We start from the raw sequence: 14495 nt of genomic DNA on the forward strand, positions 1-14495 counted from the left end.
GGTGTTCGCCCGTACCCGTCCTCTCCAGGCACAGAGCGAGCGGCTGAGGCCCAGAGAGGGAAGGGGACCCTCCCAGATCTCAGAGGGAGATGGTGGGACTCTATCTGGGTCCCCTCGCCTCCCACCAGTTTCCCTCCAACATGCCCACGCAGCCCCTCTCAATTAAGGCAAACACTTATTAAACACTTCCTCTTTGCCAAGGAAGTCATCTATCTTGCCTCCTTAGACAGGAGGAAGGTGAGGCTCAGGGAAGTGACCTGGGTCCCATGTGATTGATCCTGGGCAAGTGACTGAACCTCAGTTCACTCGTAAGATGGGGACAGTAGTGATCTCCCACTCACAAAAACAGTGAGATACGACAGGTGTTGGACTCTCTGTAGTGCTTGTCAAAATGTGAATATTTACCTAGCATTTTTATTTTAAGTTATTTTACGGACTCTGGGATCTTCCAGTGGCATCGTCATGACCCTTGTTCAAGCACATGTGTCACTGGTTCATAATGACTCTCTTGTCTGTTTTTTAAAATTAATTTTATTTTTGGCTGCCCTGGGTCTTTGTTGCTACTCATGGTCTTTATTTAGTTGCAGCAAGTGGGGGCTGCTCTTTGTTGAAGTACGCGGGCTTCTCATTTCAGTGGCTTCTCTTGTTGCAGAGCATGGGCTCTAGGATGCGCGGGCTCAATATGTGTGATTTATGGGCTCAGTTGGGCTTCCGAGGTGGCACAGTGGTAAAGATCTGCCTGCCAGTGAGTGCAGGAGACACAGGAGACTTGGGGTTCAATCCCTGGGTGGGGAAGATCCCTTGGAGAAGGAAATGGCCATCCACTCCAATATTCTTGCCTGGAAAATCCCATGGACAGAGGAGCCTGGAGGGCTGCAGTTCATGGGGTCACAGGGTCAAACACAAATAAGTACCCATATGGGACACACACACACACACACACACACACACACACACACACACACACACAGACGCACACGCGGGCTCAGTTGCCCAGTGGCATGTGGAATCTTCCCAGACCAGGAATCAAACCCGTTCCCCTTGCCTTGGCAGGCAGGTTAGTAACTACTGAACCACCAGGTATGTCCCCTCTGGTCTATTTTATTATTAAAAATAAATTTTAAATGTCTGTCAGCCATCATCCAATACCTTACATTTTCCTCTGGGCTCCTCCATCCTTCTCCCACCCTCCTTTCTTCAAGTGGGATAACCACTCTCCTGAGTCTGGGCTTTCTCATTCTTTTGCTTTTTACAAGTATTATTTTAAAATTTCGATTAATACTTTATAGTAATTTTATTAGTATTGTCACATTTAGATATATGTATCATATATAAAGTTTCTCATTCTCTTTGTCTTTTTTGATTAGTATTTAAAATCATAGATGTGTATGTTATATATATCATATCAATATATTTTTTACTTTATGAAAGTGTATCATGCTTTACATAATCTCCTTGGACTTGCTTTTCTCACTCAATCTTATTGCCAAGGTTGAGCCAATGTTGCATATAGCTATAATTCTTTTTTTTTTTAAACTACTATGTAACATTCTACTGGGTAACTATTCCACAATTTTTAAAAGTTTTTATTTTATTGTTGGCTCCACCTCGCTGCTTGCAGCTCTTAGTTTCCCACTAGGAATTGAACCCAGGGCCTTGGCAGTAAAAGTGCCAAGTCCTAACCACTGGATTGCCTGGGAATTCCTGCCACAATTTTCTTTTTAGTCAATTTCTTGCTGATCACATTTGGGTCGTGTTCAGGTTTTGCTAGTGTCGAAAAAGCACCGACTATGGGTACCTGCTTTCCTTTTAAGTATTTATTGTAGGCGGGTCTCTTGTTGTGGACCTCGGCTCTATGCGCATCTATGCGCATCTTGCGCTGGCGCTTCAGTCACTGCAGCGCTGGGCTCAGCAGTTGGGCCTTGAGGACTCCAGAGCCGGGACTCTGTAGTTGCTCTGTGATGTGTGGGATTTTCCAGGGTCAGGGATCGAACCAGTGTCCCTCCACCTGCAAGGCGGATTCCTTTTTTTTTTTTTTAATTTAATCAAACTGATGCATGTTTACTTATTTGTTTTTCCAACACTTTATGGTAAAAAATTTCAAACAGGCACAACAGTTGGGAGAGCTCCGTAATGAAAGCCCTGGGCCCTGAGAGGCTCTGCTCTGCTGAGCCGGCTTCTGCTCTCCACGGAGCGGTGTCTCTCAGCGATGCCTGGAGGAAAACGTGGGAAGTCGTTGGGCCAACAAGAAAGGGTGTGTCAGCTTGTAGCTGCTGTAGTTCCTCACGTCTGTGCTCTGAAGCCTTAGCTTTTATCTTCCTGCTCCATTATGTGGTGATGTGTGTCACTTTGCGGCAAGGCATCTTCTTAACCACTGGACCACCAGGGAAGCCCTGCTGTTTCCATTTTTAAACGTCGTCTTCTGATTTCCTGAGTCAGTTTTGGTGTGTTATAAATATACGGACTCCTTTGGTGGCTCAGCTGGTAAAGAATCTGCCTACAATGTGGGAGACCCGGGTTTGATCCCTGGCTTGGGAAGATTCCCTGGAGGAAGGCATGGCAACCCATTCCGGTATTCTTGCCTGGAGAATCCCATGGACAGAGGAGCCTGGCAGGCTATAGTCCATGCGGTTGCATATATTTATATATTTTTAGAAATGTATGCATTTAATCTACATTTTTATACTTATTGGCAAAGGTTGCTTATAGCATTTTCTTAATTGTATTTCTCTTTTCTGTAATAACTATGTATTATCTCTTTCTCCCTCTCTTTATTTTTTAAAATTAATCTTGCCTCAAGTTTATCATCTTTTTTAAAGGACCAATTTGTGGCTTTGATCTTCTCAACTTAATCCTCTTTTTTTCCTGTTTTGTTGATTTTGCTCTTTATAATCTCCTTTCGTTTTGTTTGAGTTTCTGTTTTTTTCTAATTTCCTTAATTGTAAACTTAGTTTATTAATTTTTAGCCTTTCTTTGCTGCATTGCACAATTTTTGATTTATCGTGTTTTATCATCAATTGGTGCTAAGTAGTGTTTAATTTCTGCTGTGGCATTTCTCTGATGTATGAGATACTTAGGAATTCTTTTTTACATCTCCAAATATAGGGGGAATTGTTTGTTCTTTTAAAAACTGACTTCTAAGTTAATGGTCAGAGAATGTGAACTGTGTGAAGACCTGCTGTTTAAGATGTGAGACTTGCTTTGTGGCCTGGTGTGTGATGAATTTTTTGTTTGCGTGTTCCTGAAAAGAATGTGTGTGTACTTTGTTTCTGCTACCCTACTTTTTCATTACAACTTATTTTTCTTTTAATAGTTTATTACTTTAAAAAATTATTAGCTGTAGCTTTGCCTACAAAGACAAGATGAGCATTTCCTCATATCCCTTGGTCTCTGTCTTCCCTCTCAGCCCTTAAGCTCTTCAGCAGCTTGCCTTTGAGCCCCCACAACGGCCTTTAAACTTGTCTAGATTTTTCAGTTCTGAGGTGTGTGTGTGTCTGTGCACGTGCTAAGTCACTTCAGTCATGTCTGACTCTGTGATCCTGTGGACTGTAGCTATATATATATATATCTATATGTACATATAGATATATATATCTTACTCTTTTCTTTGATCTGGGATTTTTTTTTTAAACACCAAACTTTACTAAGTTATTTGCTCAGCTTTCATATATCTTTAGTATCATCTGAGGAATTTGTTTCTATTACTGAAGTATTAATAATTACTTCAAAAAAATTTTGGGGGGGTGTACAAACCTTTAACATTTGAATGGCAATTTAGCTGGATATGAAATTCTCAGTTCAGATTCTTTTCCTTTGGTACTTTGGTCAATTCAATTTGACACTTACTCCTTTTTAAGTGATCTGTTTTTCTCTGGACTTTGAGAATGTTTTTTTATTCTGATATTCACTGTAATATTTCTCAGTGTACATGTTTCATTATTCATCCTGTTTGGTGTATTTGGGGCCCTTTCAAATTGAGATCTATCATCTTTCTTCAGTTTCAAGGTTATCTTCATTATTTCTTCCAATATCTCCTCCTTTGATTTATTTTCCTCTCCTGGGACTCTTAATATCTAGATGTGGGCAATTATATTTCATCTCTCTTTTTTTGTTGTTCATATATAATTTCATTCAATAAAATGTACAGATCTTAAGTGTTCAGTGTAGTGGGTTTTTTTTAAACTTTATATTTTGTATTGGAGTATAGCATAATAACTATAAAACTCACAGAATTGGACATGACTGAGTGACTGAACTGAACTGATAGCCAAATAACAATGATGTGATCATTTCAGGTAAGCAGCAAAGGGACTCAGCCATATGTATGCATGTGTCCGTTGTTGTGAGTTTTGCTCAGTTATGTAGTTATGTCCAACTCTTTGCGACCCCATGGACAGCACCATGCCAACATTTCCTGTCCTTCACCATCTCCCAGAGTTTGCTCAAACTCACATCCACTGAGTCAGTGATGCCATTCAACCGTCTCACCCTCCGTCATCCCCTTCTCTTGCCTTCAGTCTTTCCCAGCATCAGGGTCTTTTCCAACGACTTGGTTCTTCTCTGGTGGCCAAGTATTGGAGCTTTAGCTTCAGCATCAGTCCTTCTAATTTTAGTATGTGTGCTGCCAAAGTGAGCACATGCATCAACCTTCTAATGAATATTCAGGACTGATTTCCTTTAGGATGAACTGATTTGATCTCCTTGCAAACCAAGGAACTCTCAAGAGTCTTATCCAGCACCACAGTTCAAAAGCATCAATTCTTTGGTGCTCAGCTTTCTCCATGGTCCAACTCTCACATCCATACATGACTACTGGAAAAACCATAGCTTTGACTATACGGACCTTTTTTGACAAAGTAATGTCTCTGCTTTTTAATATGCTGTCGTTGCTTTTCTTCCAAGGAGCAAGCATCTTTTCATTTCATGGCTGCAGTCACCATCTGCATTGATTTTGGAGCCCAAGAAAATAAAGTCTGTCACTGTTTCCATTGTTTCCCCATCCGTTTTGCCATGAACTCATGGGACAGGATGCCATGATCTTCATTTTCTGAATGTTGAGTTTTAAGCCAGCTTTTTCTCTCTCTTTCACCTTCATCAAGAGGCTCTTTAGTTCCTCTTTGCTTTCTGCCATAAGGGTGGTGTCATCTGCATATCTGAAGTTACTGATAATTTTCCCTGAAATTTTGATTCCAGTTTGTGCTTTATCCAGCCTGGTATTTTGCATGGTGTACTCTGCATATAAGTTAAATAAGCAGGGTGACAATATGTAGCCTTGATGAACTCCTTTCCCAATTTAGAACCAGTCCATTGTTCCATGTCCGGTTCTAACTGTTGCTTCTTGACCTGCGTGCAGATTTCACAGAAGGCAGGTAAGGTGGTTGGAATTCCCATCTCTTTAAGAATTTTCCACCGTTTGTTGTGGTCTACACAGTCAAAGGCTTTAGTGTAGTCAATGAAGCAAAAGTAGATGTTTTTCCAGAATTCTCTAGCTTTTTTTATGATCAATGGATGTTGGCGATTTGATCTCTGGTTCTTCTGCCTTTTTCTAAATCCAGCTTGTACATCTGGAAGTTCTTGGTTCAAATACTGTTGAAGCCTAGCTTGAAGGATTTTGAGCTTTTCTTTGCTAGCATGTGAAATGAGTGCAATAGTGTGGTAGTTTGGACATTATTTGGCATTGCCCTTCTTCGGAATTGGAATGAAAATGGACCTTTCCCCCCCAGTCAATGTAGTATTTTGACCAATCACATTACCTTATAAACAGAACCCCAAAATAAGATTTAAAAAAATTTTCTATAGAGTTCCTCATACCCCTTTCTAGTCTATTTTTCCTCCCAGATTGCAATCATTCTCATTCCTTTTACCATAGATGAGATTGGTCCTCTTCTAGAATTTCACATAAATGAAATCATACAGCAGGTACTGTTCTGTGTCTAGCTTCTTTCACTTAGCATAATGCTTTTGATATTTATCTGTGTTTGTTGCCTTGGTAGCTCTCTTTTTTCTAACCAAGTGATTTTCCATTGTATTGCTATACCATACCGCCATTGTTTATTCATTCTTCAGTTACTGAATATTTGAACTATTTCCAGTTTGGGGATATTATGAATAAAGTTCCTTTGAATACTTTATAATCTTTGAGTGTAAATACTTAGGAGTGAAATTGCTGGATCGTGTCATAAGTATATGTTTGTTTGACAAACTCTTTTTCAAAAGATTATTACACAATCATGAGTTTTTCTACATTTTTGTCATGTTGACTTGGTGTTAGTCATTCTGGTGGATGTGAGAGGTGTTTTTTAAATTTTATTTACCTGATAATGATGTGAAGTACCTAGAGCTATTGGTCACTTGTATGTTTTATTTTTTTTGCCATGGTTAAGTCTCTGGCCCTTCGTGTGGCGTGGGGAGGAAGAGTTAATCATTTTCTTGTGAACTTCGTGTGTATGTGCTCATTCATGTCTGACTCTTTGTCACTCCATGGACTGTAGCCTGCTAGGTTCCTCTGTCCATGGGATTCTCCAGGCAAGAATACTGGAATGGGTTGCCAGTTCCTCCTCCAGAGAATCTTCCCGACCCAGGGATTGAACCTGCGTCTCCTGCATTGGGAAGTGGATTCTTTACCACTGATCCACCTGGGAAGCCCTGTCAACTTCAGGAGTTCTTCATTTCCTGGGTACGAGTCTTTTGTAAGCTATGTGTATTGTGCAGATTCTTTTCTAGAATATGTCTTATCTGTTCAGTTTCTTACTGATGTCTTTTTTTTTAAGGTTTATTTATTTTTTGGCCGTGGTGAGTCTTTGTTGCTGCACCCTGGGGCCATTCTCTGTTATGGAGCACAGACTCTGGGCACGGAGGCTTCAGTAGTTATGGCTGTGGGCTGAGTTGCTCTGTGGCATGTGGGATCTTCCTGAACCAGGGATGAAATTGGTGTCCTTGCATTGCAAAGTGGATTATTAACAACTGGACTACCAGGGAAGCCCAATGCTATCTTCTGATGAGTAGAAATTTTAAATGTTGAATGAAGTCCAACTTATCAATTTTTTAAATGAAGTTAAGACTCCTTGTCTTACCCAGAGTCACAGAGATCTCTGCTTATATTATCTTCTAAAAGCTTTATGATTCTGGCTTTACTTATTTTTTTTAATTGAAGGATAATTGCTTTATAGTTCTGACTTTTATAATTAGGTTTATGATCCATTTCAAATTGATAGAGTAAGATGGGGGTTGGTGTTTAACTTTTAACCAGTCTTTTACCATTTCTTTCATATTTTCTATTTCTTCATCCTTCCTGGCTTCTTCCTAGAGATAGTCCTCCATCTGATATCCCAGTTCCGTATTTCATTGCTCAGATGCTGTATCTGTTCTATAATTCATTCTACCTATTATATTTGTTGTTTCAACTGGTTTTTCACATGGAATATTTCCACCTGGATCCTTTAACAATTTCTTATTCTCTTTTATTTCACTAATAGTGTATTTCTTTCACATGTTTCTAATGCTTGTTTTAGAATTCTTGTTTTAAAGTCCATCTGTTCTTTCGCGTCGGCGGCGCTCTTTGTTGTTCGTCGTCTGCTCTCTTCCTCCTCATCCGATGTCGTCTCAGCCCTGGAATCAGAATTTACTACTGTATGTGATTTGCGTGATCAGACGCTACAGAATGAATCTTGGTGGAGGGGTCCCTGCTGGGGCTCCAAGAGAACCACGTGTCGACAGGCAAAACCTTCAGCTTCCTGACCTCTGGAGCTCACTGTTGGCAGCAAACAGGCATTGAATGGACCATGATGGATCCAGGATTGGGAGAGAATTTGGCCAGAGCCCTGTGTACATCAGGGCCTACGTAGGTTGATGGCGGCCTGGTTTCAGTTTGGTTCAGTTTTGTAACAGGAATTTCAGCTGTGGAGTCATGCAAGGCCTCTTGAGAAAGATGTACGTTTACTTCTGAGAGCACAAAGGTTTGGGTTGTTGTGTAACCTGAGCGTCCAGAGGTGAAAAGCTTGTGGCTCTTTTGAAGAATGAAATATTACATTTTGGTTATTAAGTTTTTAACTGTAGCCTTCCTGTCTGGAGAAATAAAATAAAATCCTTTAAATGAAAAAAAAAAAAAAAAATCCATCTGTTGAGCCTGGCCAGGTCCAGTGGTATCTCTAATCAGTTTGTTTTTCTTCGGAAGGTGGTGTGCTCCCCAGATTCCCTGTTCTTTAACCCGTGATCTCATTCCTCAGGGGAAGGGACCATTCAGCTCGCCTGTCTGGTGCTGGCATATTGGGATAAAAATCCAAGCCTGACCCTGCTCTCTGTCAGCATGGTTGAGCCCAAGGAGAGGCCAGTCCCAGAGTGGAGACCCCCAGGTGCCAGAATTGCATATTTCCTCCCCGGGTTTAGCATCACAACTCCCCACATCCCCACCAAGTAACTAACTCTACGCGACTGAGCCTCACTTTCTTTTTTTAAACTTTGTTTATTTTTGGCTGTGCTCAATCTTCATTGCTGTGCACAAGTTTTTTTCTAGTGGTGGCAGGCGGGGGCCGGTTGCGGCACGAGGGGGCTCAATAGTCGTGGCACATGGCTTTAGTTGCGCCGTGGTGTGTGGAATCTTCCCAGACCAGGAACTGAACCCACGTCCCTTGCATTGGCAGGCAGATTTTTACCCAGTGGGTTACCAGGGAAGTCCTGAGCCTCACTTTCTGAGTGCTAGGAAGAGGCAGCCAGGGGAGGGGACTGTCTGCCTGGGTCAGAGTCCACCAACCTCCAGGTCTGGAAGAGAAGGGCTGCGGGGTGACTGTCAGCCTGTTAGTTCGCTCTTGGTTTCTGCAGTTCCTTAGTGCCTGCTCCGTGGCCCTGATTTTACCCCAGCAGACACTTGGGCCGTCTGCCTGGGCCCTGCCTGTTCCAGTGAGAACGCTGGCCTTCATTTCTCGGGGGCGAGTGGGCATGTTTTGGGGGCGGGGGCTGGGACGGGGGATGGAGGGGTTGTGCTGGGGAAGTCTTGATGCAAAGAGGCAAGAGCAGAGCTCAAACTCTGTTTTCTGTTCTGTGGCGTTCTCCACGCCCGCTCCAGGCCCTACCCCTTCTCCTGGCTGCGGCGTCCCCACCCCCTTCCACCTCCCCAGGAGATTCCGCTTCCCTCCACTAGTTCCTAGGCTAGTGACGTTTGCTCTATTGTAACTCTGGTGTTGATTTGCGGGAAAGGGGCCCAGAGCCATATGTCTTCCCTCACTGTTTCAAGGGAAAGTACGCGCAGCACCCCCACTGCATCGCCAGCCGGAGCACAAAACTTCAAAAGAAAAACAGCGAACTGACTCAGGATAGCACTGGAGTCAGCCACATTGCGACAGAAAGACCCAGAATTTTTAATTAGCATCAGGAGCATACGAAATAGATAAGGAAAGATATTGGCAATGTAAAACAGTATAAGAAACTGTATTAGAAAAGCGTTACACAATAGAAGGACCATGTGGAAATATGAAATTTGGTTTAATATGAAAAGTCAGCTTTATCATCTGTTCCTGCCCCAGCGTTTGCGTGCAACTAGCAACTCACTGTTCCCTAAAAAAAGGACTTTGGCCTCCAGACCTTCACATGTGCTGCTGTTCACCATAATTAGTCTGTCTTCCCTGCACTTCTGCTGGAAAAATTCTGGTACCTCCTCAAGATTCTTTCCCTGAAGACCCTCACGGGCAGTGTGACACTCATTATCAGCATGGGGTTCTAGAGTTAGGAAACCAGGTGCCCATCCTATTCAAGTAACTGACTGTGTGACTTTGGGAAAGTCTCACTACCTCTCGGGACCTTTAGGCCCCTGCTGGGAAAAAACGAGAGTATTGAGTTAGATTATTTTAGAGCCCCTTTTAGCTCTGACAAGCTGGTACAGTTGTTTCAGGAAGTGGGGGACCCCATTCGGGGTCTGGAAGTGGGCTCTTGTCTAACACTCAGAAATGAATTGTCTGAGGAGACACACGTGCTGACAAGGCAAGAGGCTTCATTGGGAGCCCAGGAGGACTGCTCCGCTACATGGCTTGCAGTCTTGGGTTTTATGGTGGTGGGATTCGTTTCCCGGTTGTCTCTGGCCAACCATTTCGACTCAGAGTCTTTCCTGATGGTAACTCGAATTGCTCAAGCCATGATGGATTCCAACACGGAGGACTCTGGAGGGCTAGAAGAATTTCCCAAATTCTTCCAGGTGGTAGTAGCTTGTTAGTTCCGTGTTCCTTACCAGGACCTCCTGTCGTAAAGTAACTTATGCAAATGGTAACTATGGTGCCTCGCAGGGTGGGCAGTTTTTGTGTTTCCCCTAACAACTCCCTGCTGAGAGACTTCAGTTCCTACTCAAGATACTTCTTGGGGACTGAAAGCAGCGATCTCTTTCTTCTGTAACTGCTTCCAGCTGAGATGGCTGTCGTCCTGCCTCGTAGACAGAAGTCTCTCTCCACATGATCTGCATATAGGTATTCTGTGCCCAAAACCGACACTCACCCTCGTGGTAACAATTTAGCCTGAAACTATTTGACCCCGTCGGAGATGAAACGGAGAACATAACAAGAGGCCTAACAGGATGGTCATCACCAGGCCCCAGGAAAGGAAGGCAAAAGGGGCTTCAGGGTGTAATTTTCTTCTGATTTGTTGATGGTGAAGTAATAGGGCAGTGCTCCAGGCATCTAACATTCAGCTTGAAGTTACCATCTCCACCTGGTTGGGGGCCCCAGTTCTCAAAGATACTGTTAGGCGTGTTTGTTGAGTGGGCACTAGGATGCTGCCCCGAGGCTCTGCCTCCACTTGAATGCTCTTCCCCTGTTTCTGTATCTCCTCCCTTCCCTTATCAGCCGCTGTTTGCATCTGAGTTCCAGAGAACTCAGGAAAGGTCGAGGAGGCCGAATGAAGCCTATATCCTACAAGGATACAAAGAAATAGAGGACCCAGAAGGATCTGTACTGCAAAGGCCCACAGAGTCTTGCTCAGTTTTAATTCAGGGAACTGGGCAACTATGGCTCTGGCAACTTCCTGTCAAAATGTGGCATGGTGCTGCCTCAATTTGAAGAATCGACTTTGAACTGTAAGTTTTTCTGAGTTGCAAGTCCTGGATCTGAGTCTTATATATTAAAACCTCAATCCCTTGGTCTGCCATGTTGGTGTAACCAACCCAATTAAAGGTAGTTGGAGGAGTGACAAGTGAAATTTTAATAGAGTAAATCTCATTTCTTTTCAGGGGAGTAAGCCTGAAACCCAGTCTGGACCTGGTATTTTGGGGAAACTCATCTAAGTAGGTTTTAACTTTAAATGTAATATTAATATATAGATAAAAGGTGCTATTGGTCATCATATATGTCTCTTCTTTCTGTTAATGTATGATCTAAAGCAATTTCCTTGTCTAGAAATGTAATGGTTACAAGAGGAGACATTTAAAAAGTAAGGTTGCAGTTACTAGCTTCCAGCAGACATTGTTTTGAGAACATTTGGTGGCATCCAAGTCTGACACAGCTCAGCAAACAGTTTCTTAGCAACACAAGGACTAGCCTTAAGTTACAACCGTAGCATCATCTAGTTATTTCTTTGGATGTCTGAGTCACAGTTACTCCATTTTTACTTTTAATTGTAATATTCTTCTTAATAGCCAAAGCAGATGTCACCATTAATGATGTTAGTATTTCTCTAGGTATGAGAAGATGCCAGAATTGGGACTCATAAAGTCTTCTCCTGGAAATAACTATTTGAAGGCCTCTTCTTCCAGTTTTTCCCAGAGTACCAAGTGCCTCATTCCTGATCTCCACCCTGAACTACTTTCAAGAGGGTGTTGAAGATCAGCAGCTGCAGTAATTTAATCTTTGCAGAGGTAGATGACAAGTGCCGATTTCCAGTCAGCAGACTCCGTTCATGGTCATAAATTTGACCATAGTTTGGGGGTGCATTTCATGACCATTTATATCCCATGGTGCCAGGAATGCTTATTCCCATGTCTGGCAAAGATTTCGTTGACAGGCCACTCAATGTACTATTGGACTAGGCCTCATTAACAGTGCCAAAAAGCTCCAGACCACCTATCTTTACTAGCCTCTTATGATACAGGAAAATATTCCTTCTTGTGGCTTCTTCTCATATCTAGAGTTAGACATTGTTACAGTCATTGATCTCATGGATCTACATGTCATCATTTTTTTATCAGAGGCTCAGTCAAACATTTGATTATGTAGGAAATAGCAATTTTGTAAAAGATAAAATACAAATAACATAGCTAGCAGTATTAGTAAAGTCATAAGTAAGAATTGAGTCAGAACTTCCATTAGGTGCAGCCCAATATGTTCCAGGTCATCTAATTTAGTCTATTCTGTACCAATCCTTATCTTTCAAGGAAATTATGTATTGGCATTGTCCATAAGGAAGATCCCCTGGAGGAGGGCATGGCAACCCACTCTAGTATTCTTGCCTGGAGAATCCCCATGGACAGAGGAGCCTGGTGGGCTACAGTCCGTGGGGCCCCAAAGAGCTGGACATGACTGAAGCGACTGAGCGTGCGTTGTCCACAAGGCACACAGTCCAGTTCCTAGTGTTACTAGACTGATTATCCTTAGGATGATTTAATTGTTCCCAACACAGAGGCAACTTTAAACTTAAATTACCATTGCCTGGTGTTTTCTACATAAACCCATCCCATAATTGTGGGAGATTTTATTCCTTGGCTGAAACTTTGCTTGTTGGTCTGATTGAGCTTGAATCACAGAAGAAAACTCATATTTATGGCCAGAGTCAGAGTAGGCATTATTAGCTGACCCGGTGAGGGGATTCTACCTGGTAACATCAGTAATGACCTGAACATGACTGGTGGTGCACGCATTGCCCAGCCAAAACGGATTCCAGCGAGGAGGATTCTGAGAGGTGGGGAGGACACGTGGCGTCTCCTCTTGACCTTTCCCGAATGTGTCTGGTTGGTGGTGACTTGTTAGCTCCGTGATGCTTACCAGGACGTGTTGTAAAATAGCTCACATAAGTGGTTACTGCGGTGCCTGGCTGGGGTGAGCAGTTTCAGTCAGTGTTTCCCCTAATGCAGTGGTTAAGAATGAAGGTTCTGGACTTACTTAATCTCTGTGTTTCAATGAGTAGCTAGTTCAGCTCGTGAACCCTCGTTTACTAACCTAGCATAGTGGTTAAGAGCTTACACTTCGGGCTTGGACAACTTGGGTTCATAATCCCAACTCTGCCACTTGTCTGCTTTGTGACCATAGGCAAGTTACTTAGTCTCTATGCTCCCCCCCCCAACTTCTGTCTAATAAGGTCGATCCTAAGGGTGCCTACCTCAGGGTGTAGGAACGGAATGAATGCAGCTGTCGCTGTGCTGATGGTGCTGGTTCACCATCACACGGACCTTTCTTCATTCCAGTCCATAAAATCTTGATGTTTGTCTGCCAGGCTCTATCTAAATTTTTAAAAATACTACCCAATATTATTGCCTAACAGATACTCTCCATTGCATTTCATCTTTAAAACAGCCTTGCAAAATCAGGATGTTTTGAAACAACTTTGGAAAATGAGAATCTGTGCCCCTGTCTTACAGATAAGGAAACTGCAGCCTCAGACATAAAATCACTTTCAAAGCCGTACCACCAGGACTTAACCTTGTATCCAGCTTCTCCAAGGCCAAGGCCTTTCCACTCTGCCTCATATTCAGAAAGATTAGTCTGAAGTTTGGGAGATTATTGAACAAATCCAGATGGGAAAACTTGGTGAGAATGCCCCCTCCCCATTCCACACGTATGCCAGCTGTCTGCCTGCCCTAGGCCTTCCACAAGATGTCTTTTGTAGGTTTCATGCAAATACAGGTTTCATGATGGGCCAGAAGTTAATTGAGGAGACAGAACGAGGGTGGGTTGGACAATTAGTGGCTCAAGTGACCTGAGAGAGAGAGAGCCAGAGGGGCTCTGGGAAGGAGAGCAATAGTCTCAGAGGACACGGAGTCAGCAAAGAGGAGAACTGAGATTCAACAAGTTCGGAGCTGACGTTGGAGAGCAAGGCCTTGCGGAAGCAGTTGTAGGTCTTGCTAAAAGGCAGTTCCAGACTGTGGCACCGGGCCGTTTACTCTTGCAGGTTTGAACATGTGGCTGCAAAAGGGCTGCTAGTAACCTTTGGTAAGGGGGAAGTATCAGTGCACCAGAATCTGAGCTCCACGGCTGCTTAGATTGGCGTGTGTGGACTTTTTAGTCCTGAAGTCTTTGTTTTCTTATTTGCAGTTCTAATGGTTAGTTATAATGCAGTTATAATGGTTTCCTTATTTGCAGTTCTCAACTGTGTGGAATTATTGCAAGGCTCCAGTGAGATGTTTCCCTGGTGAGACCTTCTCTGATCTCTCTATATAAAACTGCAAAAAAAAAAAGCCCACCCCAAAACAACAACAAAAACTCCCCTGCAAATACCACCTCTCCTCCCTGCCTTCTATTTCTCCATCTCACTTGCCATTACCTACTGATTTTACTTATTTTCTTGTTGTCTGCTCACCTCCCCCTGCC

General features: G+C 43.0%; 1 protein-coding gene across 3 annotated transcripts in view; it reads left to right on the forward strand.

Moving 5' to 3' along the window:
* The window catches only part of ALPL (alkaline phosphatase, biomineralization associated), a 67358-nt gene that overhangs the window by 17576 nt on the left and 35287 nt on the right, over window positions 1-14495 (forward strand). The window contains exon 1 of one of the 3 annotated variants that reach the window (XM_020874524.2): window positions 6472-6676. The exons of the other annotated variants lie outside the window; for them this stretch is intronic. The gene's annotated coding sequence lies outside the window, so the exon portion shown is untranslated. Of the gene's footprint in view, window positions 1-6471; window positions 6677-14495 lie in introns of those variants that run through there. 3 annotated transcript variants of the gene reach the window in all.

This window comes from Odocoileus virginianus, chromosome 30, assembly GCF_023699985.2.
Source record: "Odocoileus virginianus isolate 20LAN1187 ecotype Illinois chromosome 30, Ovbor_1.2, whole genome shotgun sequence".
Lineage (NCBI taxonomy): Eukaryota > Metazoa > Chordata > Mammalia > Artiodactyla > Cervidae > Odocoileus > Odocoileus virginianus.